At 36.0% G+C, this 27,519-nt stretch overlaps 1 protein-coding gene and 1 pseudogene across 7 annotated transcripts in view; both read right to left on the bottom strand.

The window, feature by feature from the left end:
* Positions 1-27,519, bottom strand: part of FUT8 (fucosyltransferase 8) — a 391,770-nt gene that overhangs the window by 238,326 nt on the left and 125,925 nt on the right. For 5 of the 7 annotated variants that reach the window (XM_047736710.1, XM_047736711.1, XM_047736703.1 and 2 more), the window contains one exon: positions 24,961-25,047. The exons of the other annotated variants lie outside the window; for them this stretch is intronic. The gene's annotated coding sequence lies outside the window, so the exon portion shown is untranslated. The remainder of the gene's footprint in view (positions 1-24,960; positions 25,048-27,519) is intronic. 7 annotated transcript variants of the gene reach the window in all.
* Positions 251-2,203, bottom strand: LOC125104529 (small ubiquitin-related modifier 1-like; annotated as a pseudogene).

Below are 27,519 nucleotides of genomic sequence, written 5' to 3'. Positions count from 1 at the left end.
CACATCATTAAGTAATACAGATTTCTTTAGCAATAATACAGATTTCTTTAATACAGATTAAACCCTTTGGAATTTTATTTAAAGTAACTTCACTAAGAAAATAAATATAAGACTTTCCATCTATTAGTACACTGGTCAGAGACTCAAATTTCAGCTAAAGAACTTAAAAAACTAGAGAAGCTTGCCCTCTGCCTTTTATGGAAAAAAAAGGGGGGGTCCAGCTATAGATAAGAATAATGCAGAAAATAATTCAAAGCATATTCTTCACAAGGGCCAAAGGCACAAATTCTGATCCTTCACCCTAAAAGGTTAAGAGAAACTCAAAGAAAAATGATACAGGAGCAGCTATGGCTACAACCCATGGCAACAACACCCCCAAAAATGTCTGAAGTCAGCTCTCTACAATTTACTACCTACAGATTAATTCACCTTTTTCAAGAAAAAATTTTTGCAGAGAATACTAATTACCAGGAACTACACTGGACACTGGGGATAGCCCTGAACGTGAACTTAGTCACTGTTCTTAACAAGAGTCTATGATAGGTCCGATGTAGTCCAGTTCAAAAGTGGGTTGAAGATAGTACTTCTGGGTTCCTCCATTTAATATCTGGTTTTGGCTGAGAACATTTAGCCTCAGACTGGCCTGCTTTGTCAATACCTAGTCTACTTACAACCTAATTTTATTCTTTTTCTCTTTCAGATTCTAAAATAAATGTCTACTTCAGAGATTCTGCTTGACCCTTTTTTTAATGTTTTTTTTTTTTTTAAGATTATTTATTTATTTATTTGACAGACAGAGATCACAAGTAGGCAGAGAGGCAAGCAGAGAGAGAGGGGAAAGCAGGCTCCCTGCCGAGCAGAGAGCCCTATGTGGGGCTTCATCCCAGGACCCTGGGATCATGACCTGAGCGGAAGGCAGAGGCTTTGACCCACTGAGCCACCCAGGCACCCATTTTTTTTTTTTTAAGATTTTTATTTATTTATTTGAGAGAGAGACAGTGAGAGAGAGCATGAGCTAGGAGAAGGTCAGAGGGAGAAGGAGACTCCCCATGGAGCTGGGAGCCCGATGTGGGACTCGATCCCGGAACTCCGGGATCATGACCTGAGCCGAAGGCAGTCGTCCAACCAACTGAGCCACCCAGGCGTCCCCCAGGCACCCATTTTTAATGGTTTTTATACACACTTTGCTTATTTTAATGAAGCTGGTACAGACAATTTCCATTTAAAACCTATATCCCAGGCCAAAAAGTACAAATAAAATTAAAAAGAGCAGTGTTCCCTTATATACACTTCTGCATGAATAACTTTGATAACTGCTAATTACACTAGAACTTTTCTGGATTTTCTGACAAGACTTCTTTTATCTTAAAATGCTTTCGCCTCAGTAAAGCCATCTTTGGAATTAGTCATTACTCTCACCATCTCTATCATCTCAACTCCAGCCTGATACTTCTCTTCTTTTGGTCCAGACCCACAAATTTTTAAAGTAGCTTCAGATTAAGGAAAGGTCATTTTTCCACAGTTCAGTTCTCTGAAAAACTTCCATTTCCCACTGAAAATCACAGTCTAGGAATAAAGCAATCACATGCTAGAATTTCAGGGCCAACTGGAAACTCATGAATACTCACATTTCCTGTGAATGCAATGCTGGAAAAGATGGTCTCTCTGTGCACACATATAATTTTTTAAAAGGAGAGGGCAATATGAAGGGGGCTTAGGTCTGATCACTAAATCTCGGCATAATAAAAACAAGTGATAATGAATAACAAGCACTAGAATTCAAATTACCAGATGTTTTAAAGATTTTCAATTCCATTTTTAACATCGAATTATAAAAGAACTATTTTTAAAAATAAAAAAGGAGAGTAAAAAAAAAAACAAAAAGAATATCTAAATTGTTGAATGATCCCGTTCGTTCCTGATAATCTTCGATCACTTTTTCCATTCCCAGTTCTTTTGCAGTGTGATCATCAGCAACTCTCTGACCTTCAAAAAGAAACTGAGTGAATTCATTGGAACTGCTGGTCTCTGACAGCATGATTCTTTGAGTTTCTAGAGATGTGTTGTCATCTTCACTTTGAAGCGAATCTCAATGCTATCCTGTCCAAGGACTGTGAGTTTAATGTATTCTCCTTCCTCTTATAAGACCCCAAGTCCTCAGCTGACAGTTTTGCCTCCTCAGAGGACATGATGAAGGAGGCTTCACCCAGGGTCTCTGCACAGTAGTGGCTTCGGGTAGGCAGAATCTCACTCTGGATTTACAAATCCATCTCTCTTTCCCACAGCACAACACCGCAGATGGAGGGACTTCTGCCAGGCACTGCATCACTCTGCTTTGACTTTTTAACTTTTGGAGATTTCATAATATTCAAGCTTTTCAAAAATTTCATTTGTATTTTTGTTATAAACATTATCACTTCACCAGAATTTCTCTTGTATTCTCAATTTAATTATCACAATTTATATTTTCCTTTAACAGATTACAATGATGAATACTGGCAAGCCTTAAAACTAATGAGTTCTTAATTCTTCATTTTAAAAATGTTGAAACGTATCCCTTTATTATGCAAATATACTTTCCCAGCATCATCTTTATGAAAATTAATAAAGTTACCTATATGTTATTCAAATCTGAACCTTGACACTCCTCCCCTCTAAAAGAAAGAGAGAGAGAAGAAAGAAAAGAGAAAATCTCCCATTCATCAAGTATTTGTTGACCACCTACTATGTGTCACATGCTATTTTAGGTGCTCAGGATATCTCCTGAAGGGCTGGCTGGAAGGGCTGGCCTAGTGTCCCGACCCCTGGCTCCATTCCATTTAGCAGAATCCTGCTCTGGTACATGTATCCCCTCCTTTGCAGGAAACAGGACTAGCCCAACTCTGCTCTGGGCCACAGAGCAGAAGCTGCTCTGTGAACATGAAAAGGAGGCAGCAGTTTTCCTGGTTTCAGTCAGGCCATCAAATCTTTAACAAGCCTAGTCACAGCTCAGGTCACATGCAGTTAAGCATTTAATAAATGTTTTGATGATAAAAGAAAAAGAACTCATGGAATTTCATTCTGATAAGAAAATGGTCAATAGGGGCGCCTGGGTGGCTCAGTGGGTTAAGCCGCTGCCTTTGGCTCAGGTCATGATCCCAGGTCCTGGGTTCGAGCCCCACATCGGGCTTTCTGCTCAGCAGGGAGCCTGCTTCCTCCTCTCTCTCTGCCTGCCTCTCTGCCTACTTGTGATTTCTCTCTGTCAAATAAATAAATAAAATCTTTAAAAAAAAAATAAAAAATAAAAATAGTCAATAAACAAATACAAACATGTGTGTGCACACATACATAATAGTGTCATAAGTAAAATGATACAATAAAAAAAACAGATATTTTGGACTGAGTGATCAGGAAGAGTTTATATGAGGCTGTCAATGAATCTTTGATAAAGTGTCATGTATAATACTATCACTCAACAAATTCCAGTTTTTAACTTTAACAATACGTATGAAAGGTACCAACTTACTGATTGGCAGACCGGGTGTTTTGTAAAACATCCCCTAGAATCTAGAATTAAACCACTTAAAAATACTACTTTTGGGGCATATGGCTGGCTCAGTCAGTAGAGCATGTGACTCTTGATCTCCAGGTCGTGGAGTTCAAACCCCACTTCAGGTGTGGAGCCTGCCTAATTAAAAAATAAATAAATAATAGTAATTCCACTTTCATTTACAATTAGTCAAACCGTCAACTTATTGGTGTGTAAAAGAACCCAATTTGTTTTTAAGCCATCCCCTCCCCATGCAGCACTTTTTTTAAACCCCCAAAATGCAAAGGCACATAATAAACTAAACTATCATGAAAGTACAACTCTCCTAGGATTTTTTCTTAAAGATTTTATTTATTTGACAGAGAGAGATCACAAGTAGGCAGAGAGGCAGACAGAGAGAGAAAGGGAAGCAGGCTCCCCGCCGAGCAGAGAGCCTAATGTGGGGCTCAATCTCAGGACCCTAGGATCATGACCTGAGCCGAAGGCAGAGGCTTTAACCCACTGAGCCACCCAGGCACCCCTCTCCTAGGATTTTTAAGAATGTTTCCATATTATTGGGGTGCCTGGGTGACTCAGAGGGTTAAGCCTCTGCCTTTGGCTCAGGTCATGGTCTCAGGGTACTGGGATGGAGCCCCGCATCAGGCTCTCTGCTCAGCGGGGAGCCTGCTTCCCTCCTCTCTCCCTCTCTGCCTGTCTCTCTGCCTACTTGTGATCTCTGTCAGATAAATAAATAAAATCTTAAAAAAAAAAGAAAGAATGTTTCCATATTACAAGTCATTACTACCTGGTGGCACAGTAAATAACATTTTTTAAAATGAGATTTATCTTTTATTCTTCAATGGCCTGTATCAAATTTCCTCAAGTTACTAACTCAGAACCTAAACCACAGTGACATTATTGTTCTAAAAACCTAAGTATCTAAGATAACCATCTGCAGTGGAAGACAGAATGTCTCTTTCCAGAACAGTAACCATATATACAAAGGTTTCTGTGATTGTGAATGTACTTCTAACCTCCACTGTCCAAAAGGAAAGACAAGGAAAAAATCAGAGCTCTCAAGCATTTGCCCTTCATGGAGTTCCTTTACAGGGTTCTCAACATTTTATAGACCTGGTCCTCTAACTAAAGAAGATTAAAGGAGATAGAACTTAGATTTAGCTACATTTGTCTCTAACTTTTCTGCTGCCTTCATCAGCTACCTCTGATGCCTGATAACATCTAAAACAAGGTGCTTTTTTTAAAATCTAGAACTTAAAAAAAAAAAAAAAAAAAGGACACTTCTCCCTACTGTTTGGCACGACTGGCTCTATAGCTCAGATTCCTCTATCTTATCCCAAACCAAACTTACCCAGACCAGGGGCTGTAAAAAAGGTTTTCTCATCATCTCTTGCTCTGTGGTTATGCTTACATCATAGTGATACCTAGTCATCCTGTAGCCTCATCTTATGACAAAATTTAGAGTTTCTCCTGTACACTGTCTTTGCAATATTAGAGTTCTTTAAACATTTTTCAGCAAAGTGCATAGGCACCTGATTAGTTTCAGGTCAGAAAGGCATACCCAAAATAGGTCATTTTATAGGCAGTCTTCTCCATATAGGGGCTCAAGGTGGTCCCAAGGTATTCCTAGTCTCCAAGGTCCACATTTAAGGTCAGAGACTTAACTCCTAACTCAGTTAACAGTAATAGTTAACATTTATTGAGCCATTACTTCATGCCAGGCACTGTGCTAAAGACTTTGTACTTAATATTTATCTATATTTTATAGATGCAGAAATTTAGTATCTAAAATGAACTACCCAAGCACAGCTAGTATCCAAGAATCAGTCCACATCTGCCTTATTCCATAGCTTATGATCTCTAGAGAAATTCTAAAACAAACACCTGATTGACCTAAAAGTAAAAAAAAAAAATATATATATATATATATATATATATATATATATATAAAGTAACCAAAAAAAGTATATACTTCAGTAGAAAAAACCTTTATATTTAGGATTAATTTTTATTTGGAATAAATCTAATCATAAGAACTCAATCATATTACCATACATATAATAATACTTATCAAGAAACATAAAGAAAAACATAGGATAACCCCTCATATCTAGAACTTGAATTATCAGAAGACTTCTTTGAAAATGCAGATAATTTTATTAAGTTTCTGTGAAATAATCACTTTTTTTTTAAATCAATCTTGAAAAGCCTTCTAAAAATTGATATACTCGCCCATCTTAAAACTGTAAAGAACTTAAAAAGAAAATACTATAGGTGTGGCTGGCTGGTTCCGTCGGTAGAGCATGTGACTCTTAATCTCAGGGTTGTGAGTTCAAGCCCCACGTCAGACAGTAATAGTGACTACTATTAAAAAATAATTGAAAAAAAAAGAACTTAAAAGTGGTTCCTAGTAAAATTAAGCATTATTCAGTAGTATTAGGAGTGGAAGGAAGAGGACAAGGGTTAATAGCATTAGAACACTGTACTAATAACAGTAATAATAGTAATGATAGAAGTAGTTACAGGAGCAGTAGTGGTAGTATAGTAGTATTTATTAGTATTATGAGTAAATAATATACCAAGGAAAATATAATTTTGCTTTATTAACCATGCAAAATCTGAGAGTCCTTATTAAGAGTAGTAATTCTACTTGTACACATATGTAACTAAATGCTATGGAAGATTGAAACTTAACCAATTAAGTCTAGGGTTAAAGAAAACTTAGAGACCAGGTACTGGAAGGTTAGCTTTAAAAGTATCTCTGCTATCAACTCAACTGTCATCTCCATTCAGCACCATTCTCAAACTCTCTCATTCTCCACTCAGAATATCGTCACTCCCTCCCTACTCTCACAAAGCACATTTTTTAAGAGCACAATTCCCCACTTGTCACAGTTTTAGAGATTTCTGTCTTTCCTCTGGACTTTTGCCTCTTAAGACTTAATTCATGTCATATGTTGTGGCTGTCTCAGGCATTCATCACAGTATCTGAATCAAAAGTTTAAAATAGAGCAACTGATTCTACTTAAAAAAAAAAATTTAATCATCTAACGTATAATTCACAATGAAAATTTACTAAAGGCAGCTTAGAAGCTACTGAATTTTGTGTATAAAGAATTAAGGTATAAAGAAATTCAAGACAAATAATGTATTCTGGACCACAGTCCTATCTGATTTGAGTGAGGCCTTAAGATATCAGTATTTTCAGGCAGGAATTTCCACTATTAAATCTACTTTCAAAGCCACCCATTTACTACAGAGTCTGAGTATCCCTCCTCTGTGAACCTTCTCATTACCTTCTAGGCACAATTTATTATTCCTCCCTGGGTGCTACTACTGAATTTTACAAATATGCCAATTATACTTGCCACACTAAGCAAACCAGGACTAAATTTCACACAACTCAACACATTTCACACATTACAGACTAATACCCTTAAACTACCTTTAGGACACCAAATTCAGTCTCTTAGACATCATCTTATTAATGATCGTGGTTACTGCATGAAGCTCTGGTAGCTCACAAAGCCAAGGAGTGGAAGAAGTGTGAAGCCAGGCCTCCCTGAAGTTGAGGTAAACATTTAGTATTATCCTGGCCTACAGTGGAAAAAAAATTAACTATTCCTACCTCATTTCCCAGTCCTTCTACAGACAAAGCCTTAGCCACATATACATAAAAGTTGGGACGGCTAAGAATGAAGGAGTGACTCAAGCTTTCACTCTCAAATCCTGAAGGATAGGTGTCCTCTTGTCTGGCCTACTCTTTCCCAGGCCTATCTCCAACAGTCCGTGATTTCTCCCTTGGGACAGTGCAGAGCTATAGGTATTGCTGGGTTGCAAAAGGATACCCCCAGGTAATCAAATATATGAGTGGGAGACATGCTTTAAGTACCCAGCTCATATTGTCACAGCAGGGTGAGAAGGATCCTTTTCCCCCAGCTTCATATACCTACCATCCCAGTAACAGAGCTCAAATCCCTGAGGCTGCACCTCTCTCTACAGGGAGGTTGGGCCAAGATTCATTTGCTTAGCTCAGGCACAGCTAGCAATCCCACTCAGACACGTTTGATGTTGTACACCGAATAGGATTCCTAGTCCCAAGAGAGACAACATGCCCAGGAAAAAGAATTAGGCGTTTTTGGTTTTGTTTTTGTTTTATGTAGGCTCCACCCTGGGCTTAAACTCAAGACCCTGAGATCAAGACCTGAACTGAGACCAAGAGCTGGATGCTTAAACAACTGAGCCACCCAGCCAACCAACTAAATTCCCCCTAGAATTAGTTGTTTTATAATGACACACTTTGGCTTCATGGAATAACTCCCCATAGAAATACCCAAACACCTCCTAACTCTCTGCCATGTGAATATTTATTTTCAAACACATTTTGGGAAACATATTATTATATAGGAAATTAGGGGACTTCCTACATGGCAACTATTAACATACATTTCCAGCTCACCTACTAAATTATCAGCTTTCTAGAGGTAGGGTCTTAATCATTTTGTGTCCAAAATTACAGCAGTTGTTCATTAAATTTGTTGAAGAAAGGACAAGAAATCAAGACCAGGAGAAAAAAGGAGTAAGGACAGAAAAGACATATGAAGAGCATCCTTGTATACATCACTTTAAATGCCAACCAATACAGATATTCCTAAGTGATATATATATATATATATATGTATATATATACATATATATATATTTTAATCCTATCTTCCCTGAAAAAATTGCAAAGAATAAGAACAAATTCCAATTATGGAATTTTACTGCTTTTAAATGAAATGAATTCATCAATTCTGCATGATCTTTTCCTTCCCTTGGGTTCACCTATGTCTCAGTAGAAACATGATTTTTTTTTTTTTTAAATCATGGTAAAATGCCTTGAAGATGACAAGAGTTAAAAAAAAAAGCTAAATACTTTATTAAATGTCAACTTAGAAAGTCAGAAGAGAATATGCAGTATGCAAGGTCCTAGACAATTCTTTGATAGCTTTTATGGGTGAGGAAGTAGGTTCAAGATCATCACACTAACTAATTGTTTCTAGAAGTTTCTATCACTACTGACTTTCCACTCAAAAGGCTAGACCCAGTTCAGGCCTAAACACAAGTGACAGTAGAGGAAAAGTCAGAAGAACGCAGAGAAATCTAATAAGGAATCCTAACAAAGACATCAAATTAAACCCACAAATATAAAGCTAGTGAGGAAAAATTCAATTTTTAAGTACAACATAAAATATTAAATTACTTAACTACAGATTACTTACAACCTAAGTATGAGAGTCCAGAATACCAAGTCTGACACATCTTGACATTTTTATCACCTAGTTACAAAATTTCAATTATTAGAAGAGAACAATGGGAATCACTATGGCAATTTAAGTCCTAAAGAACTGTTTTCTAATCGTGTAAGAAAACAAATATCTTCAAGATGCAACAGAAGTTAATTAGCACTGGGGGAGAAAACATAACATATTCCTTAAAAGAAAGATAAAGAAAGAGAGACTGAAACTTGTGAAAATCCAGGCAAGGAAATGGCACAAACATAGAAAAGCTAAATCAGAGGGTGCCTGGCTGACTCAGTCATTAGAGCATTCAACTCTTGATCTCAAAGTGGTAAGTTCAAGCCTCACACTGGGCACAGAGTCTACCTAATTTAAAAAAAAAAAAAAACAATAAAATTAAAAAAAAATTTTTAAGCTAAATCAAAAGAAATGGAAAAGCTAAATGCATACACAGTTTATCACAGTGATAACAGAATAAACTGTCAGTCTGACCAACCTAACAGTATGTCACTCTATGAAAAAACATACTATTGGGGCGCCTGGGTGGCTCAGCAGGTTAAAGCCTCTGCCTTCGGCTCAGGTCATGATCCCAGGGTCCTGGGATCGAGCCCCACATCGGGCACTCTGCTCAGCAGGGAGCCTGCTTCCTCCTCTCTCTCTCTGCCTGTCTCTCTGCCTACTTGTGATCTCTGTCAAATAAATAAATAAAATCTTAAAAAAAATTAAAAAAAAAACATACTATTAAAAACACAATAATACAGAATGAGAAAATACACTAACTACAAAAAGCACAAATTTAAAAAATTATTATCAAAGCTATGTTTAAAAAATCTATATATGAAAAAGAACTAAAAGAACCATATACTCACACATGATAGCTATTGTCATGTTAAACTATGGGATAAAGGATGATTCTCTTATTTTAATAAAACAGTTGTCTGAATTACCTGTAACATAGTGATTTTTTTAATGTAATTTTTTTAAAAGAAAATAAACATTTAACATATAATATACACCAATTTCTCTTTTCATACTTCCACCAAGATATTGAAGCACTGAAGTCAAGATATCTAAGCACTAAATTCAAGATGTACATCAAGGTTGGTTGGTTTGTTTTTTTTACCACATCACAGAAAATGTAAGGATTAACACTATTACTCTATTCTCTGCTCATAAAAACAATTAGTGAACAATGTACTAATTAAATTAAGACATCCAGTCTGAATGAGCCATCCAATTAATTTCATAAATCCAAAGTATCAGCACAAGGTTTTTGCTTTGTTGCTTTCTTGTTTTTGTAAATTTTTTTAAGATTTTATTTATTTGACAGAGAGAAGGAGACAGAAACGGAAAGCACAAGCACAAGCTGAGCAGGGAACCTGATGCGGCACTCCATCGCAGGACTCTGAGATCATGACCTGAGCCGAAGGCTAGTGCTTAAGCGACTAAGTCACCCAGGAGCCCCAGCACAATGTTTTAATAACCATTCCCAGAACCATCAGTATCATTACCATAAGTGCAAATTAGTGAAACCTGACAAGACCCTACACCCAAAAAGTCTGTAAAAATATTTCTTGTATGGTTCAAGAGTATAAAAATGAAACTCTGACTATTTAACATAGGAAACAAAGGAAAGGTTGCCAGTGTCCCCAAACTATACTTGCAAACAGAAGAATAGTAACTGGGCTAAGAATGAGTCATTTCACCAATAACAAGAATCAGTCCTAAGATCAATTTCCCTCTGAAAAAGTTCTATACTCATTCCTGCAAATTAGAATACATTACCTCAAACTGTGCAAACCTAATGCCAGAAGGAAATCAAATTCCAAAATACTGTCAAATCAGACAAAGGACATCATACCAAGTCACCATTACAAAATTGCCAAAAAGAGTCAAAAATAATCTTCAATCATATCCAACATTTAAAGAGCTTATAATTCATCACTCCTGTTCTCATGAAAGAAAGAAAGACAGACAGACTGACTTTGTGGGAGTGAGGGGGGGCTTGAAAATCAACAGCTCTTCTTAGATCCATCAGAGAATTGAACTCAGAGGGCAAACTGTTACCCTGAAAACCAGAGACACAGACAGGCAGATACAGAAAATCACAGTGTGAGAGCTGCAAAGGCTAGGAACATAATAAGCCCTTAGCTGGAGCCAGGATCAATAGGAATACTTTAACAATAATTGACAATTTGATGGAGGCTCTGTGTCAACTAGCTTGGAGTGAAAAATGGAGAGGGAATCCAGTCTTTGAAAGGTCCCCATGCATTCCTGACTTTTTACCTCCAAGAACCCTATCAGGTTCTCCCTGGGAGAGTCTGGGAAAAAAAATCTTATTTCCAGAAGGGGGAGGGGAAAAGTAACCAACTTGAAATATGCCCAGAACTCTCTGTTATTCTTTAAAAGGACTGTCTGGAAAAAAACAAAAACAAAAACAAAAACAAAAAACCACAAAAAAAACAAAAAAACTATTTAATAAAGCTTAAGAAACTAGAATTTTTTAGAGTCTAACCAACCAAGGTTTTATAGAATCTAACCAACCTGGGGGAAAGTAAATATCCAATTCCAAACCCTCCATCCTTCAACATGGGGTAAGAGATAACCAAATCAGGCTCACTAAAACACTGGGAGCCAATACACCACATCACATCATTCTAATAAAATAACTATGGGGCACCTGGGTGCCTCAGTCAGTTAAGCAACCACCTCTTGATTGTAGGGGCACCTGGGTGGCCCAGTTGGTTAAGCAGCTGCCTTGGTTCAGGTCATGGTCTCAGGGTCCTAGGATAGAGCCCCGAATTAGGCTGCCTGCTCAGTAGGGAATGTGTTTCTCCCTCTCCTTCTCCCTCTGCCCCTCCCCCTGTTCATGCTCTCTCTCTCAAATATATGTGTGTGTGTGTGTGTGTGTGTATATGTATACATATGCATTATGTATGTAAAAGAACTGCAAGCCTCAGACCCTATTAAAGGATTCTCTACAAAACCCAAAACCAACAGGGCAGACAAAAACACTACTAATTTTAGCCTCTGACGCCACTGCTATGGAATATAGTAAACAGCCTAACTCCTGATCAGATAAACATAAAACCTCACACTAAAGGCCTAATCATTTCAGTTTGTTTTACCTAATATAATATGTCTGGCTACTGACAAAAAATTACAAAGCATTGTAAAGGCTAAAACTATGATCTGAAGACACAAAGCAAGCCTCAAAACCAGACTCAGGTATAACAAAGGCTTTAGAATTATCACTGAGTTTAAAAATAGCTATGATAAATACACTAAGGGCACTAATGGAAAAAGCAGACAACATGCAAGAACAGATGGTTATTGTAAGCACAGTTATGAGTAAGAAAAAAATCAAAAGGAAATGCAACAAATCAACAACAATGTAACAGAAAAAATGTCTTTGATGATAAACAATAAACCAGATTCATGAAGCTCAGAACATACTACACAGGATATATACTATAATATGTGCACCTAGGCATATCATAGTAAAACTGCAACAAAACAGATAAGAAAATCTGGACAGAATCCAGAAGAAAAAAGCTTACCTAGACATGAGAAAAATAAGAATTCTGTCAAACCTTCTCTTCAGAACCATGAAAGCAAAGTGAGCAGAGTGAAAAATTTAAAGTGTTAAAAGAAAACCCACCAATCCAGAATTCTGTACCTATCACAATTATCCTTCAAAAGTGAAAAGGAAATACAGGCTTTATCTGACAAATAAAAATTGAGGGAACTGAAGGCCTACTCACCTTCCTTGCAAGAAATGTTTAAAAATTCTTCAGGGATGCTGGGTGGCTCAGTCAGTTAAGTGTCTGCTTTTGACTCATGTCATGATCCCAGGGTCCTGGGATCAAGTCTGTATTGGGGTCCCTACTCACCAGGGAGTCTGCATCTCCCTCTCTGTCTACCCGCCCCACCCCCGCTCTTGTGCTCTCTCTCTCAATCTCTCTCTCTCTCTCTCAAATAAATACTTAAAAAATAAAAATAAAAAGTTTTTCAGAGGAAAGGAAAATTATAAAGCATTGTAATTTTGTACAAATTATATAATTTCAGAAAATGTGGATTACATTAAAAAAATGAAAAGCATTAGAGATGCAATAAAGATAAAATTAAATCTTATTTTTTATTCTTGATCTAACAAATAACAACTTGTTAAAAATAATAATAGCATAATATATTCAGTGATCACAGCTTATAGATAAATGAAATGAATGACAGCAATGTTATAAGGGATGGGAGAAAAGAATTGGGAATAATCTATGATAAGGTACCTGCACTACCCATGAAGTGGTATATTATTACTTGAAAGTGAACAAAGATTAGTTGTAAATGTGTAATTACAAACTCCAGGGCAACCACTAAAAAATTTTACAGTAAGTATAATGATATATAAGATATGATAAAAAAATAAAATCATATGAAATGTTCAAATGAAATAAGAGAAAGCAGAAACAGAGTAGAAGACAAAAAAAAAAAAAAAGAAAGAAAGAAACAGCAAGGGCATGGAATAGAAAGCAGTTTAAAAATATGGTAGATATTAATCCAAGTATACAAATAACTACTTTAAACATCAGTGGTCTAAATATATCAACTAAAAGACAGAGACTGTTAGCCAATGATTAAGGGGTGGGCATTACCCAATGTCAGAGGGTTAATTCACCAAGAAGATATAACTTCCTTTATATGTATGCACCTAACAACTGTGAATCAAAATAAATGATGTAAAAACTAGTAGAACTGCAGAGAGAAACACATGCATTCACTATTATATTTGGAGACTTTAACGCCCCTCTAGTCAGTAATTGACAGAACCAGTACACATAAAATCAGTAAGAATATTGTAAAACTGAATAGCATCATCAATCAACTGGATCTAATTGACACCTACAGACTCTTTTATTCAACAATAGCAGTATACACATTCTTCTCAAGCTCAAAGAGAACATTTATCAAGATAGACTATATTCTGGGCCAAAAAACACACCTTAATCATACAAAGTATGCTTTCAGACTACAATGGAATTAAACTAAAAATTAGTAACAAAAAGATAGTTAGAAAATACCCAAATATTTGGAAATTTAAAAACACACAATAATAACATGAGTCAAAAAGAAAGTCTCAAGGAATTAATACTTTAAGTAAAAATGAAAATAAAACAAAAGTATTTGTGGAATGCAGTAAACATACTATTGTATTTTCTCTTCCTGAGAAAATTTTTATAGCACTGGAGTTATATATTAAAATAATAGAAGGAGTTAAAATCAACCACTCAAGCTTCTGCCATAGGAAATAAAATATAAATAAAATATAAATAAATATAAATAAATATAAATAAATAAATATAAATAAAAAATAAATAAAATAAAATATAGGCAAATAAAATCTAAAATAAGCACAAGAAAAGAAATAATAAAAATTGGAAGCAGAAATCAATGAAACTGAAAATATGTAAATAAAAGAGAAAAGGCAACAAAAGTAAAAACTGTTTTTTTTCAAAGATCATAAAATGGATAAACCCCTTGTCAGGAAAAAAGGAGAGAAGAAACAGATTAGTAATATCAGAAATGAAAGAGGGCCCATCCCTAGTGATCCTACCCACATTAAAAGGATAATAAAGCAATATTATAAATAATTCAAGGCCCATACATTTGACAACTTAGATGAAATGGAACAATTCTTTTAAAGATAATCTACGAAAGCTCACACAAGGAAGACACAGATCATACAAATAACCCTATACTAATCTAAGAAATTAAATAAATAATTAGCAATATTCCAAAGCAGAAAGCTCCATACCCAGATATTTTCTCTGATGAATTCTACCAAACACTTAAGAAACAAGAAATACCATTTCTCTACAGTCTGTTAAAGAAAGAAGAGGGAGCACTTACTAATTTGTTCTATGAGTCCAGCATTACTCTAATACTAAACCCAAACAACATTACAAGAAAGGAAAACTACAAACAAATATCTCTCATGGACAGAGATGCAAAAAATCCTCAAAAACTATCAGCAAGTCAAATTATACAGCACAACCAAATAAGATTTTTTCTAAGTATATAAATCAAGTTCAGCATTTGAAAATCAATTTTTTAATGTAATCCATCACACATCAACACACCATACAAGAAAAATCATGTGATATCGATACCTGCAGAGAAAGAATTTGATAAAATTCAACACCCATTTATGATAAAAACTCAGCAAACAGAAGTAAAAGGGAAATCCCTCAAGCTAATAAAATCTACAAAAACCCCACAGCAAATACCATTCTTAATAGTTAAAAACTAGATACTTTCACTCTAAGATTTTCCCTCTCACCATTCCTATTCATATCATATTGGACACCCTAGCTAATGCAGTAAGACAAGAAAGGATATAAATTATATAAAGTAGGAAGGAAAAAATACAACTGTCTCTGTTCACAGACAGTATGATCTACATAAAAAATCCCAAAGAACTGTAAGGGAAAAAATACCTGGTAGTAATAAGCAATTATAGCAAGACTATAGGATATAAGGGAACTCTGTACTTTCTGTTGCATTTTCTCTACAGGTAAAACTACTCCAAAAAATAAAATCTATTAAAAAAAAAAAAAAAAAAAAAGATGCCTGGGTGGCTCAGTTGGGTAAGCACCTGCCTTTAGCTCAGGTCATGATCCCAGAGTCCTGGGATCAAGTCCTCCACTGGGCTCCTTGCTTGGTGGGGAGCCTGCTTCTCCCTCTGCCTGCTGCTCCCCCTACTTGTGCTCTCTCTTTGACAAATCAATCAATCAAAAAAACCTTCAACTAAATAACCAGCACAATAGTCCATTAATTCAGAATAGGTATTTAAAAAGAGGGGGAAAAAATGTGTTTAACATGATCATGATTTTCCTTCTTTCCTTTTTTTTTTTTCCTATGAGGCTGTGGAAGTAGCTGGTTGGGGGCTGGGAAGAGGAGAATCCTCTAATTTCTCAAGCATATGTGAATCCAACAAAATAAACATTACACAGAAAGTGAAGATTCCAAACCATAAAATAAATCAAACATATCCATACTCTACTTTCTACTCTTTGCCAATTCAAAATTCTCTGAAACTAGAAAATATTTCTTACAAGAAAAAGAAACTTTATCTTGCTAAATATTAGCAGACCAACTTCAAGGTCTAAAATGAGGAGGAAAATCCAAACAGTTTAATAAAAACGTGAATAATCAGCTACCATATCCACCCACACCTCTCAAAAAAAGCCTTCCAGGATTCATTGGAATGGCCCACAAGTCAAAAAAATCTTGGCTTTTTTTTTTTTAAGACTTTATTTATTTATTTGAGAGAGCAAGTTAAGAGAGGGCATGAGACGATGGAAGGTCAGAGGGAGAAGTAGACTCCCTATAGAGCTGGGAGCCCAATGCAGGACTTGATCCCGGGACTCTGGGATCATGACCTGAGCTGAAGGCAGTTGCTTAACTGACTGAGCCACCCAGGCGCCCCAAATCTTGGCTTTTTAAAGGTTAAGTTATTTTCACTGATTGTGGACAGCACATTAAAAAAACATTCTCCTACTCTTTTCATTGAAGGATGGAAATGTGAACAGAAAATTTGATACAAAAGGTATGTATTTTTATTACCATAATTATAGCATCTATATATTATTAGTTTTTAATTATGATCATTTTAATGTATTTTTTTTTAATTTATTTATTTGAGAGAGAGAGAGCACGCGCTTGTAGGTAAGCAGGGGAGAGGGGCAGAGAGAAAGGGAGAGAATCTCAAGCAGACTCTGCACAAAGCATGGAGCCCAACAGCAGGTGGCATGTCTGCCTCCATTTCAAGACCCTGAATTCATGACCTGGGCTGAAATCAAGAATTAGATGCTTAACAAACTGAACCACTGAGGAACTCCCTTTTTAACATATTTTATTTCAAGTATTGCTACGTATTATTGCAAATTTTATATTCTAATATTCTTCTGAAACTAAAAAAAAAAAAGAAAAGAAAAGAGAAAAAAAAAAAAAAAAGAAATCACCATTGTTGCCGTTTCTGGTGATCTTCTCTGAATAACCCAAATACCTACCCTGAAAACAGGGTCCTGGGAAAATTTGTCTGTAATTAAAGAGCTATACGCTGGAAGATCCTTAAATTCAAGTGTTGAGAGATTTCCAGGGTTTCCCAGAAGATGGGTCTGAAATTCTACCATATGGGATGAATCAAAAATCCATTTTCTTCTACTTCAGTCACTTTTAATGCAAATCCAAAGATGTTGGTTCAACCTGTATTTATACTTACCACCAATACATAGACATTATTAATTTGTACCTTGAAAAGAACAAGCACAGACACAACCACACGTGGTTTTAGTATTACCAAAAAATTTCCTTGTAAGTATCCACAAAATGTTTATGAAGTAACTATTATGTATTTTCAACATTCAGAGACAGAATTCAAACAACACTGCAGTGAGCTAATTAAAATGTTAAAAAAAAACCCAATGGAAGAAGAATCACTTACATCTAGAACTCTTGGACCAGGCTCCACCTCATTAGACTATTACCATTCTCTAGGAGGAATGTTTCTCAGATCCCTTGACTGCAGGAATATTATGATAGAGCAATGTGGGCAATGAAGGGAGATCTACCCTCTCATGCTCACTTGAAAAAAGATTATTTCATTTTCTGAACTCAGCTGAGAGAGTGCAGCAACGATACACTTTTCTAACTTCAAGTGAATTAACTGACCTCAAAAATGTCTCTATTCCAAAATATTATACAAATTGAAAAACAAAATATGGTTAAGTCAGAGAGATCAGGACTAACCTCATGTTTACTTACTATCTTCATGAGTGATCTTCACCCAAGTAAGCAAAACGTAAACAAGGCCACATTCACAAGTCAGAATTTATCATATCAGCATTTAAATCATTCTCTATTTCCTTTTTAAATTTTGTCACTCTATCAAAACTATTGTCAGCATGGTATATAGCAGACACTTAACAATTAACAAATTTCAGAATCTGAGACCTACAAAGGCCCATACAGACTATTTGGTCCATTCCTCTTTTCTTCCAGACCTCCCCATTATACCCATTGAGAAACTAATAGCTGGAAGAAGACAGTAACTTTCTCAAGCTATTTAATAGCAGGGTACAAACTAGAACCAAGGCAACTTGATTTCCATACCGGTATTCTTTCCACTACATCATCCTTTTGTTAAGAACTCTGAAGAGTCTGAGATTTTATCCTACATGCATGCTAAGCAATCAGCCTGCCACAGTGTCCTGGATACTGAGAAACAAAATCATCTAGCCACACTAGATACTGATGATTGAAACCACATGCTCCCTTGCATCCTTGTACTTGGAGAATAGTGTCCCCACAAAAGTCATTCATTGTCAATGTGACCTTATTTGGAAATAGGGTCTTTGCAGATATAATCAAGGTAACATGAGGTAATAGTGGATTAAGGTGGGCCCTAATCCAGTGACTGGAGTCCTTATAGGAAGAGGGAAATTTGGGATACAGATACAGAGGGAAGACCACCATGTGAAAATGGGAGGTAGAGATTAGAGTTACGCTGCCAGGAAACAAGAAAACACTAAAGACTGCTTGTAAACACCAAAAGTTGGAAGAGAAAAGAGCCTATTGTTTTAAGCCATAAGTGTGTGGCAATTTATTACAGCAGCCCTAAGAAGCTAATATACCTACATGCAAATCTTCCGGTATATATTAACGAGACTTTATTAGTCCAGCATTCTCATTAGCATAACTCTACTATTCCAGGAGACTCCTGCATGAATATAACTTGATTGTTCATTTCAGAAGCTTCAGGAAAAACCCATCATCTCTTCAACAAGAAGCATCAACAATTTTCAAATCCTTGCTTTGCTGTTTCTACCAATTCTAAACTATTATGGTATTCAATCCCAATGAAGCCCAATCACCACCACTTAAGACTCAAATCAAACTTCAAATTCTCAAATTTTGACCTTGGCTTTGCCCCACTAAGATATCACCAAAGCCTTCTGAAGATGGTATTCTCCTTCACAGCAATAAACAATAAACTCAGCTTTATTTTACCAATAAGTTGTGTTAGTGGGATTTGGCAACTCAGCATCAGATAATCCTGGCAGAAGATATGACACTACTGGATCAGAGACGAAGAACAGCTTACTACTCAAAACAACAGCAGGAACCAGAGTATCATCATTTGTGCTGGTTCCCCAAGTCCTAATCCTTAAAAGGCAACAGAAGGTGAGCCAATGATGCCCGCACACAGAGTACGTTTGCTACAGGAAAAGAAAGATGAGCTTATGAAATCCAAATCTTTCAAGGGGTTTATAAGCTAATGTGCCCTATCTTTTCCCCAAAGGGATTACCTTTATTATCCTGGACAGAAGAAATCTGTAATCTGTTTTCCTTAGGAAAACACTATTTCTATCTTTCTAGGATGTTTGGTATACAAATTTCCTTGAAAAGACAGCCCCCAACAAAAGCTGTCAATGCTTCTGCTCAGAATATGGACAGAAACACAAGAGTCGTGCAGAAAATAGCTGTCTCCTTTGTTCTAAAGGGCTAGAAATTCTTAGGAAATCAGAATGAAATTAGTATAATATAATAAATAGAAGATGTTACAGGAGAAAAAAAATTAGAGCAAAGAGGTGTACTTTAGAATAACTAAAACCACTTCAACTGAGTCACAGTCTCTTAATATGCCCATACATCAAATATCTAAAATTAAATACTTAAATGCTATTTTATTTTAAAAGGTTCCATTTCTAAAACAGTATCTTGAATAAGTTTTGTTCTGGTTTTGTGTGTATGTGTGTGTTTTGTTTTTTTGTTTGTTTGGCTAATTTTCTAGGCCTGGTAATGCTCATGAGAAAAAGGAAACTGGTAGTTCTGAACATGAATATCACTAGTCATCAGAGAAATGCAAATCAAAACCACAGTGAGATATATCACCTTATAGCAGTCAGAATGGCTAGTATCAAAAAACTGAGAAATAACAGGTATTGGTGAGGATATGGAGAAAAGGGAACCTTGTACACTGTTGGTGGTTTTGTAAACTGGTGCAGCCAATATGGAAAACAAAATGGAAGATTCTCAAAAAATTAAAAATACAAATATCATACATTTTATTTTATCTACTATTTTATCTATAGATACTATTCAAGTCATACAATTTATCTAAAATATTCAGAAATAGAACAGTTCAAAGTTGCAGTGACTCTTAATCTCGAGGCTGAGAGCTGGAATCTAAGGCAACATTCTCTGATTCAGAGCATAATATTTTGCTCAAGATCTTTTTATTTCTATAGCACACAATGAACCAGATAATTCTTGTAAATAATCAGTAGCCTTTTTGAGATCACTACCTAGCTAATTTTTTATATTACTAATTTCCCCAAGGCAGAAGGACAATTTGCATCACTTTCAATCCAAATATTCATTCAAGAAAGTTTAAACTGACGTTTTATGCCTGACATTTGCCATCTTCAAGAGTAAGTATGATTTTTAATATAAGAGAATTCTTATAACTTATTTGACTTTTCTAAACAGGTAGGTTTTGGAACTACCTATATGAGGGTTAACTATACAAGCCTATCAGTACATTTCTGATCTAACACTATACTCAAGAAAGCAACATCGTTTTTCAATAGTCAGGAAACATCACAAGATCCAATATACCCCATTTCTAACAGTTTTGAATTACTTGTCTTTATATTCTCAAAAAAATCATAAATGCAGGTCTCTTCCCCTACCCACAAGATCTGTTAAAAAAAATTCCTTGGTTATGCTTTAATGCTTTTTAAAAGAAATGCAACCCCAGCCCAAAAAAGCAATAGTAAAATCATCTTGGTTTCTTTAACAATAACAAATAACATTCTATTAATAAATTCTGTTAATAAAACATTCTATTAATAATTCTACTAATAAACAGTCCATTAATACAATGACATTTTTATTTTTAAAATGTATAACTGCATTTTAAAAGGATTACACACCACCACTAAGTGGGATTTATTAAAGGAATGCAAGGATTGTTCAACATATGAAAACTGATCAATGTAATATGCTACATCAACAAAATGAAAGAAAAACCCACTCGATCATCTCAGTTGGTGTTAAAAAAAAAAAAAAAAAAGCATTCGATAAAATCCAATACCCTCTCATGATGAAAACAACCAAATAGGAACAGAAGGAAACTACCTCAACATAATATAAGCAATATATGAAAAACCCACAGCAAATATCATACTCAATGTTGAAAGACCAAAAGCTATTCCTCCAAGATTAGCTATAAGGAAACGGAAGCCCACTTTCCCCACTTCTATTCAAGATAGTACTAGTAGCTCTAGCCAGAGCAATACGTCAAGAAAAAAATATATACATGTATCAAGGCACCCAAACTGAAATGGACAAAGTAAAATTATTTATTTGCAGATAATATAATCTTATGTGTTAAAAAAAAAAAAAAAAAAAAAAAAAACCACAACCCTAGCGGCGCCTGGGTGGCTCAGTGGGTTAAGCCTCTGCCTTCGGCTCAGGTCATGATCCCAGGGTCCTGGGATGGAGCCCTGCATTGGGCTTGCTGCTCAGCAGGGAGCCTGCTTCCCCCCCCCCCCCGCCCCCGCCTGCTTCTCTGCCTACTTGTGATCTCTGTCTGTCAAATAAATAAAATCTTAAAAAAAAAAAACCCTAAAGACTCCATGAAAAAGCTCTTAGAATAAATGAATTCATCAAAACAGCATGATACAAAATCAACATACAAAAACAAACCACATTTCTACACAAAATGAACAATCTAAAAAGAAAATTACAAAAAGAATTCCATTAACAGCATCAAAAAGAATAAAATACTTATGAATTAACTTGACCAAGGAGGCAAAAGACAATGAAAACTACAAAATATTGGTGAAAGAAAATAAAGAAGACATAAATAAATGGAAACACATCCCATGTTAGTAACACTAGGAGACTTAATATTGTTAAAATGTCATACTACCCAAAGAAATCAACAGATTCAATGCAACACTGATCAAAACCCCAATCACATTTTTTCTGATATAGAAAAACTCACCCTAAAATTCATATGAAATCTCCAGGGATCCCAAAGAGCCAAAACAATCTTGAAAAAGAACAGAAAAACTGGAGGACTTACACTTTCTGACTTCAAATTTTACTATAAAGCTACAGTAATCAAAACAGTGTGGTGTTGGGCCATCTGGGTGGCTCAGTCAATTAAGCATCTCCCTTCAGCTCAGGTCATGATCCCAGAATCCTGGGATCCAGCCCTGTGTTGGGCTCCCTGCTCAGCTGGGAATCCACCTCTCCCTACTCCTGTGTCCCTCCACTGACTTGTATTTTTTCTCTCTTTCTCAAATGAATAAAATCTTTAAAAATAACAACAACAACAAAACAGTGTGGTGTTGCCACAAAAACAGACACATGGACCAAAGGAACAGAGAGCCCAGAAATAAACCCTCATATATATGGTCAAATGATTTGACAAGAGTGCCAGTAACATTCAGTGCTGGGGGGGTAGGGGAGGGAAGGACAGTCTTTTCAATAAATGGTGCTGGGAAAACTGAATATCCACATCCAAAAGAATGAAGCTGGACCCCTACCTAACATATATACAAAAATTAAGTCAAAATAGATCAAGTACATAACTGTAGGACCTAAAATAATAAAACTCTCAGAAGAAAACATAGGATAAAAGTTTCATGTTACTGAATTTACCAGTGATTTCTTGGATATGACACTAAAGGCATAAGGAGAAAGAAAGGAAAAATTGACAAACTGGACTTTGTGAAAACTAAAACTTTTGTGCATCAAAAGACAACATCTATGAAGTAAAAAGGCAACCTAAAAGACTGAGAGAAAATACTTGTAAATCATGTATGGGATAAGGGATTACTATCCAGAATATATAGAGAACTCCTAAGCCTCAAGAACAAAAGACAAACAACCTAATTCAAAATTGGAAAAAAAGACAGGAACAGACACTGTTCCAAAGAAGATATACAAAGAGCCAATAAGCCCATAAAAAGATGTTCAGTGGCACCAATCATTAGGGAAATGCAAATCAAAACCACACACACACACACACACACACAAACCTACAATTTCATACCCATTAAAATGGCTACTATCAAAAATCAGAAAGTAACAGTTGTTGGCAAAGAGGTAGAGACAGTGAAACACCTGTGCAATGCTGATGAGACGGTAAAATGGTATAGCTGCTGTGGAAAAAAGTATGGTGGTTCCTCAAAAAATTAAAAATAGAATTACTATATGACCTACCAATTTCATTTCTGAACATATATATATACCCAAAAGAACTAAAAACAGGGTGTTGAAGAAATAATTACACACTCATGTTCATAGCCACATTATGCACAATAGCTAAAATGTGGAAGAAACCCATGTCCAACAACCAATAAGCAGATAAGCAAAATGAAGTATGTACATACAATGGAATACTATTCAGCCTCAAAAAGAAAGTAAATTCTGTGCTATGCTACAACACAGACGAACCTCAAGGACATTATGCTAAGTGAAATAAGCCAGAAACAAAAAGACAAATGCTGTGTATGACCCCCCCTCATATGAATTACTTAGAGTCAAATTCATAAAGACAGAAAGTACAATACTGCTTTCCAGGAGCTGGATGGAATAGAGAATGGGGAGTTATTGTTTAATAGGTATATTGTTTCAATTTTACAAGATGAAAAGAGTTACAGGAATTCTCTGACAACTGCATAGCAATGTGAATGTACTTAAAGCACTGAACTGTACACTTAAAAATGGCAAAGATGAGTGGGGGAGGGGTGCAGGGTGGCTCAATAGGTTAAACGTTTGCCCTCACCTCAGGTCAAGATCCAGCTCAGGTCAAGTCCCCTATCGGGCTCCCCACTCAGCAGGGAGAGAGCTTCTCCCTCTGACCCTCCCCTCCCTGGTGCTTTCTCTCTCTCTCTCAAATAAATAAATAAAATCTTTCTTAAAAAAATGGCTAAGATGGTAAATTTTATGTCATGTATCTTATTGTTATAAATATTAGGCTATATGTAAGTATTTTATCACAAAAAAGAGAGAAAAAGTATGACTAAAATAATCACCAAAAGTTGGAAACTCCCCAAATGTATATAAAGTGGTAAATGAATAAACCAACTACAGTATATCCCCATTTGGTAGAACACAGCTCAGAATTTAAAAAAAAAAAAAAAAAGAAAGAAAGAAAGAAAAAAGAACAAATTACCGGTACAACAACATGAATGAATCCAAATGTATTATGCTAAGTGAAAGAAGCTAGATTTTAAAAGCTACATACTCAGGGGCACCTGGGTGGCTCAGTGGGTTAAAAGCCTCTGCCTTCAGCTCCGGTCGTGATCCTGGGGTCGTGGGATCCAGCCCCACATCGGGCTCTCTGCTCAGCAGGGAGCCTCCTTCCCCATTCTCTCTCTCTGCCTGCCTCTCTGTCTACTTGTGATCTCTGTCTGTCAAATAAATAAATAAAATCTTAAAAAAAATAAAATAAAATAAAAGCTACATACTCAATGATTCTATTTAAATGACATATCAGAATAGGTAGACTATAGGGACAAAAAAACAGATCAGTGGTTGCTAGAAGGTGAGATGAGAGAGAGGTTGACTACAGAGAGACAACATGAATGAATTTAAAAGATTATGGAGATGAATATATATTTGTCAAAACACACAGACAACACTAAAAACAAATAATAATTTTAATGTATGACTAAAATCTGAACAACAATCTATCCTTTAAAAGTCAGCTATAAAAATGTCCAAAAATTCTACGATGAGTTGTTTATTTTCAACACCCAATATGTCACACAACAATGCCAAAATTACAATGTAAGATATTCAGCCACAACTTGTTTTTAACCAGCCTCTTAAAGTACAAAACTACTAAACAAGGAGTAAAACATTTTTTTAATTTTATGCACTACAGATTATACATAGTAGGTAGTACCAAAATGTCTATTAACTAATACATAATTCAGTAGCATTTAGAATGACTTGGTCTTTCTAACTCACTGCCACGTACATACATAGATTTTAACACAAAATTATCTATTTCTCAACATATTAATTTATAATCAGAAAAGGGAAATGCTGTCCAAAAAATACATTAACCTGAATTTGTTCAGTTAATCAATAACGGCAATAGGACACACTTTATCTTGAATGAAAATACCACCTGGGTCATGAGTACGCAGCAACCTGGAGCAACAAACAAACAAATGAAATTCAGCCTTACTCAGAGAATTCAGTTAGAATACCTTCAGTTATTATACCATTTAAAAAATGCCCTTTCTGGGGCGCCTGGGTGGCTCAGTGGGTTAAGCCGCTGCCTTCGGCTCAGGTCATGATCTCAGGGTCCTGGGATCGAGTCCCGCATCGGGCTCTCTGCTCAGCAGGGAGCCTGCTTCCCTCTCTCTCTCTCTCTCTCTCTCTCTGCCTGCCTCTCTGTCTACTTGTGATCTCTCTCTCTGTCAAATAAATAAATTTAAAAAAATCTTTAAAAAAAAAAATGCCCTTTCTTCCCTTACAATAAGTCATAACATGTAAAACTTTCACTTTTTAAAAATATTTTATTTATTTATTTATTTATTTATTTATTTACTTATTTAAGAGAGTGTGAGCAGGGGGAGGGGCAGAGAGAGAAGCCGGCTCCCCACGGAGACACCGGGCTCACTCACAGGACCCTGGGATCATAACCAGAGCAGAAGGCAGATTTTTTTTTTGAAAGATTTTATTTTTATTTATTTGTCAGAGAGAGAGCACACAGGCAAGCAGAGTGGCAGGCAGAGCCAGAGAGAGAAGCAGCTCCCTGCCATGCAGGGAGCCCCATGTTGGACTTGATCCCAGGACACTGGGATCATGGGCAGCCGCTTAACCAACTGAGCAACCCAGGTGTCCCCAGAAGGGAGATTCTTAACCAACTGAGCCACCCAGGCACCTCCATGTAAAACTTTTATATATTTATTCACTTCTCTAAGCAGTGTTTTTCAAATCCCAATAAAGAATGGGTTTCTACTTTATTGTAATCAAACACAGCAACACTCAGTGTCTTCATTTGCTTCATAGTTTATCTTAAAATAAGTCAACACCTATAAAACTTACTTTGTGAACACAAAATTCTTTAATTTTGTCTACTTTTTAACATATGGGGCAATCAGCTTTCTCTCTTCGCAGACTAATGCTCAAAATCTTCTACATCCCTCATACCACAATCAGCTCTACAACCTAATTTCTGACTCTATTCTACAGAGAACTCCATTCAAGCCAATTTAATTTGCTTATTATTCACAGAACAATTTTGTCATTCTCAGCTGTCACCCTGCAACACACCATTCCTTCTTCTTAGAGCAGGGACTTTTTCTCCCTTATCCTCTTGGTGAATCAATGCAAATCCATCAATTTTCTCAAAATCCAGCCCCTCCATTTCTCCCTGAGAGCTGACATAATCACTATGTACTCCATTAATCTTTGCTAGAATGTGTTGTTGCCTTATACATGTGCCATCTCATGTGATCTTCTAATAAGGGACCCTATCTCTTATTTCTTTTGCTTCCCTAATATCTACTACCATGTTTGACATATAGAAAGTTAATCATATGATTGACAAGTGAATGGTCTTAATAAAGATTCATACATCAAATGTTCATTGAATATGTATGTGCAAGTCCCTAAGTAAAAAAACCCAAGAATAATATAGCGACACAATACAATCTTCAGAAATATGTCTTTCTGCCAACTACTTTACTGTAGTCTTGGACTGACATTTTTACTACATGTGAGAAGCCTTCTTTATCCAATAACATCAAAGTGTACTGAAACCAATTTTTGGTAACTAGAAATAACATTGAAGGCATCATCACCAACTCCAACTTCTCCAGCATAAAGGTAAAACAACTATTTTTACTTTCTTTTTTTTTTTTTAAGATTTTTTAAATTTATTTATTTGACAGACAGAGACCACAAGCAGGCAGAGAGACAGTCAGAGAGAGGAGGAAGCAGGCTCCCTGCTGAGCAGAGAGCCCGATGTGGGGCTCGATCCCAGGACCCTGGGATCATGACCCGAGCCGAAGGCAGAGACTTTAACCCACTGAGCCACCCAGGCGCCCTATTTTTACTTTCAATTAAAAAAAAAATCTACTCGGAAGCAGAACACTTATTAATAAGAACATTCAATAAATTACTCTAAGCTAAAAATAATAAGCACATTTGTATAGTGCTTTTCGATTTACATTATCTCATCTGCCGGATCTGGTTGAAAAAGACAAACCACTGCTAAGTCAACTACTGCAGGAGTCCATAAACAATTCCTAAATGGCTATCAACTATAAAAACCAGCCAACACTCCTTCCTGTAACTTCACCCAAAAGTCTTTATCAAATTCCCACAATAACCCAGTTTAGGATTTATGCTTCTAGCTATTATGATTATGGAGTAACTGGCAACCAGATTTACCCCCAGACAGTAAACAACTACAAAACTAGACAAAACATATGACATAACAGTTTATGGACATTGGACAATAATTAGTGTAGATGTGCATTCCCTGAGAGAAGGAAACAAGCTAGATAAGCCCTGAGAACATCTTGACTTTCTGCCAAAAGACATGTATGTCCTAAACACCCCTGCAAGCAGAGAGATTAAAAGCACAGCACAGCAATCTACTTAACTTGA

Source organism: Lutra lutra, chromosome 7 (genome assembly GCF_902655055.1).
Source record: "Lutra lutra chromosome 7, mLutLut1.2, whole genome shotgun sequence".
Classification (NCBI taxonomy): domain Eukaryota; kingdom Metazoa; phylum Chordata; class Mammalia; order Carnivora; family Mustelidae; genus Lutra; species Lutra lutra.
Note: the sequence above shows the minus strand (reverse complement) of the source record. Positions and strands in the feature narration are given on the sequence as shown.